Here is a 5,571-nt window from a genome sequence, read left to right on the forward strand (position 1 = left end):
TTATCTAATGGACGTGTCATTTGATTTGTTTTGAGTTCGACAACGACTTTAAAAGCTACGATTGCTAGTCAGGTTATGAAGTCATACTTGCAATAATAGTTTTAGACTTATCCAAGTGGGGGACTGTTGGATTAGATGTTAAGCCCATAACTATTATTGGTATGTACTTAACCCGAGAGTAGCATGTTCCATTTGGGTTGCATATCATCATGGCAATTAGTTAGGATGGACTTTTGAGAGAAGATGTTGGATATGATTTATTAATATATTAATATGAAATCATATGTTTTAATTAGTATTGATCAAGAATAAATTTGGAATTAATTTAATGATAAAAAAAGACGAATTAAATATATGGGGACTAATCTTGTTAATTAGTTATATTTATATGTGTTGGGCTTATGATCCATGTTGGACCAAGTTTATGTATGGTTACGTAAAGAGTTGTGCCACATGAACCATGGACAATTAAACCCATGAGTATGGATTTGGATTATGCGTTATACCCATGACTCTTGGATTCCTCACACATATAAATAAATGCTTCTAGCCCAAAAATCGTGAACTACTCTAGTCTTAGAGTTCATGGAGTTTTGGTGCATGGAGATTCTCTCTCAAGTTCATTCTTTGTCCATGATGTGTTGTGATTCCACTTGAGGCTTCCACACTATTGGGGCTAAGCTCTTAAGGCTAGATACATCAAGACTTCAAGCTCCTCCATAAGGTATGTTATCCTAACTAGATTCTTTTGTAGTATATGATATTTGTATGCTAGTATAGGGTAATACCTTGGAAGCTCCATATTTGCATGTATAAGAGAGAAAACATATATCCAAGGTATTTAGGGTTGTATGTACACCTTACGAGTGTTAGAATGCTCAAAACTTAACAAACGACGACCTATAACCCATACACCTATTATACACCCATTTTGGTCCTAAACCCCTACCAATACCCCTACCTGACAAAGTAATCATCAAAATGTACCACCAACCGACCACCTGTAAACCATACACCTATTATATACCCATTTTGGTCCAAAACCCCTACCAACACCCCCACCTAGCATAGTAATGAACAGCCCGTACCACCAAATGACCACCTGTAACGCATATACCTATTACACACCTATTTTGTTCCTAAACTCCTACCAACACCCTACCTGACATAGTAATGCTCAACCCATACCACTAAACCACCACTTATAACCCATACACATATTATACACCCATTTTGGTCCTAAACCCCTACCAACACCTGTACCTCACATAGTAATGATCAACCTGTACCATCAACCGACCACCTGTAACCTATACACCTATTATACACCCATTTTGGTCCTAAACAATTACCACCACCCCAACTTCATTCACAACTCATCCATGTAATTTTTAATAGAAGAAGTATTAATTAAAAATATGAATTTATATAATTAATTAATATTATATTAATATATAATACTAATAAAAACAAAGCAAGTATTGATCAATATTATCCTTAATTAATATTATATTAATATATAATACTAATATGATTAATCTTTATAACCAGGAGTCGGAACTCATGTGAGTATGGCCTACGTAGATGTCTCTTCTGCTCTGATTCATCATCCATTAAAACCGTTCCGTAATCTGAAAATGGTCATTCTTACATTTTCATCACCGACCGACGATAAGTTCGAATTTCTCCTCCTCTGAAAAAAAATTCGTCAATCAATGGCAAATTTCGATCCATGGGCCAAGCTAAGGTTACAACTATGGAGTATAAGCAGTGAATAACCAAGAAACCCACAAATCGTAGAGTATGGGAAAGGAAATGATAAGTGATTCACGATTAGAGTTGTTCATGGCAGATATTTTACTGATTATCCAGGTAAATCTAATGAAAAAACAAAAGTTCACTATATTAACTTTCTCAACATCGATTTGCTTAGCATTGAATTGCTTGGTCAATTTTCTAAAAGTTTGGGTTATGATACTATGGGTTACTGGTATCATATGCCTACTGAAAAACATTGTGGTTTGTCTATGACTCCAATTATTGACGATGATGCTTTGCGAACTTTCAAAATGATGGTTAGGGATCACCAATTTCGTGAGATTGAAGAACTATATCCAAAACACAATCCGATATATGTTCCAATCAATTTCCCACACTTCATAATGAACTCACCATCCAAGAGGATTGAGAAGCTTATTCACTTGTTTGTGACAGAACACCCAATGGAAACAGTTGATGAGGGAATAACATACATCAAGCATATGCTTAACATTACGATTCCCAGAGGAAAGATGGAAGATGTAATGAACATGTCCAAGGAGAATGTGATTGCATGACGAATGTTAGCAAGGCAGCTTTTATCTCTTTTTTGATAAAGTAAGCTATTTTGTGGTTAAGACATAGTATATATGTTGTGTATATTGGATGGAATAGAACATCCTATTTTGTAAGGATTTTGAAATTATTTTTTTGTTTAATCTTATATATGATGTGTATATACGCTTTATGTTAATGGTTGTGTTGATTCTAACTGTGTAGGGCAAAATCGAAATTAATGAAAAAATATGAGTTTTCCATTGTAATCTTGAGTGTTTTTCATAATTATCAAAAAATTATTATCATACATGCCATTTTTAGTGTAGATACTTTGAAAATCTTTTTTGTTTAAAGTTATAAAAAAGTAATCTGCTTTGAATATTATGTATAAATTAGGTTATGAGGCTAAGTTCCAAGTAAGATTTGTTGGATTAATGTCTAAGTCCATAACTATAATTGGCATATACTTGACCCGACCCAGCATGGTCCATTTGGGTTGTATGGCATCATGCATTTGGATAGACTAAAATGAGAGAAATAACACATAAGGTTTATTAATATATTATAAGTCCTAATATATTAATACGATTATTTAATTAGTATTGATCAAGAATTAATCTAGAATTAATTAAGTGGTCAAAAGAAGGCTAATTAAATATATGGGTTGATTGTGTCAATCATTCATACTTGTATAGTGGGCTAAGACTCCATTGATTATTAAGTTGGGCTAAAACCATAAGATACTCCATGGATGCTCCATGGTGTATTTGAACCCATGGATCCAAGGAAATGGAAAGTCATGACAATTAGGGTTTACCCTAATTGTAACAACTATATAAGCATCTTATGTTTGAAGAAATCGGCTACTAAGTGAAACAAGTGAGGGCATACCGATTTGTGAATTGTTCTATTTTCTCTCTAAGTTATTCCAAATGCATTTGATGTTGTGTGAACCATTTGAGGAGTCACACTTGGGGCACTAGGCTCTCAAGCTACATGGAATCAAACACCAACAAAGAGGTATGTCATTCTACTACATTTTATATTATTTGTACTTCATAATATGCTAGTTAGGATAAATACCTTGGAAATTTATATTTGGATTTATAATAGAGAAAACACAGATCCAAGGTATTTAGGGTTGCGTGTACACTTAGGAGTGTTAGAATGCCCAAAAACAACAGCGGTATAAGAGCCTAGGCTTGTTTTCACTTATACTTGATGCAAATTAGTTACAAATCGCATTTTGGTGCTGTCTACAAAGTAGACTCACTGAGTCCATGATGGGACTCGACGAGTCCAAGTGTAAACTCATCCAACTCACCGAGTTGGTTCGTGCACTCGACGAGATGGAACCCCAAACAACATATCTTCGAGTTTCAGTGCTGGAATTGGTCTAGAATCATTACCTTTGACAATTTTGGACTTATAAAACCTATTTTTTAAGTGGTAATGATTATGCTAAACCAATTTCATTGATATAATCAAAGTTTCAAGTTTTGTATGTGTTAATGTAATTCTAAAAAATTGTTGATTATGAATGCTCATGCTTATGAGTTTCGGTAGATCATAGGAATTACGTGCAATTTGTTTGTTAGTATAATTCTTGATCTCAATGAAATTGTATGGAGTCCATAACTTGTCCTCAAGTTATGAATTCCCAAAAAAAAATTTGTTGCATTGTTTTATGAGTAATTTAGATTGATGAAAAATATTATTTGTTAGTTCCATATTAATCTAAAAGAAGTTCATAAAATGTGTTTGTGTAACTTTTCCTCAAGTTACATGAAAGGTCATACTTGTGAATCTTAAAACTCATAAAAGTGTCATATGTTACATAAAAATGAAGAGTCTTTTTCATTAAATGGTTTTATGATTCCATAACTTGTCCTCAAGTTATGGATGTTGAAAAGTCACTTCCTTATAATTGTTATTAAAGGATAAGGAGTTACATAAAAATGAAGAGTCTTCATTTTAAAGAACCATTAAACTCATAAGTTATGAAATGAAAGGTTTTGAAGAATTTCAAAACTTGCCCTCAAGTTTTGGAATTTATAAAGTCTTACTCTCTAATACTTTAATTCCAAATTAAACCTTTGGATTTTAAAAGGTTAAAATTCAAACTTTATGGACTTCATTAAATTAGTTAATGTGTTTAATTAAAAGAGTTAATAATTCCATAAATACATGGTTTAAGTTTAATTAAATTAATAGTATAGTTCAATTAATAGATTAAACACCCAAGTATTTTAAGTGTTTAAAATATACTCTTATACTATTATTATAATTTTAATTATACAAAAAAGTATAAGATAAAGTCAGTCTTACCATTAGTAGGCCTCATTCACGAAGTTGGTCTATAAGGGGGTATAAGTTTACTGCCTATAAAATGGTAGTTTAATGGGTGTCCACTCTCATCCACCGCTTCCTTGACTGGTGGATGGTCGTTAGCCGAACAGGTTAGTAAGACTATAATTCTCCCTTCAATAAAAGTATAATGATAAATACTAAGTATCTAAACACTTATAAATTCCTAATCTTAGTTACTTAGGAAAATGTGAAATAGGTGCTAACCCATGAAATTACACTTTGTACCTTACCAAGTCTTTAGTGGAGCGTGTGTGGTTAACCGGAACACTAATAAGGACTAGTAAGAGTGGCAAAGGGTAACTTGACTTTATTATAGATCGGTGGAGCGTGTGTGGTTAACCGGCACATCGACTAGGTGATAAAGTTAAGGGTACCAAGTCAATTTGCATTGTTATTCACACCTTGTTTGTAATCCTCGGTATCCCAGTCACAAACTTGAGAGGGCACAATCGAGATTCAAACATGCCATTGAAAGTTCAATGTATCTCAAAAGATCTAGGAGTTTCAAATCCAATTAAAACTTAATTATATTTCATTTTTTCATGGTGGAAATTGGTAAATTGTCATTTACCTACCTTCAACTATTTTATAACTCAGATTACGGTATCCCTCTTCCAGTTATAAATAGGTTGTTGGATCCCAGCCTTAATATTTCATATTGGGTGTTATATTAAGGACTTTAAATCAACTAACTTGAATTTCTCCCTTATGGATGTCTCCTCCAGACAACTATGGTCTTCCCAAATCTTTAGGAACAAGCTATCCTAATGAAGATAATATCCCAAATGGCAATCAAGGTGAAAGATCAATCCCTTTTTTGTGCATTAGTGGGACCAGAAATCATAATTCACTTCCTACACCTCCTCCAATAAATCTCCATATCCC

This window comes from Lactuca sativa, chromosome 5 (assembly GCF_002870075.4).
Source record: "Lactuca sativa cultivar Salinas chromosome 5, Lsat_Salinas_v11, whole genome shotgun sequence".
Classification (NCBI taxonomy): domain Eukaryota; kingdom Viridiplantae; phylum Streptophyta; class Magnoliopsida; order Asterales; family Asteraceae; genus Lactuca; species Lactuca sativa.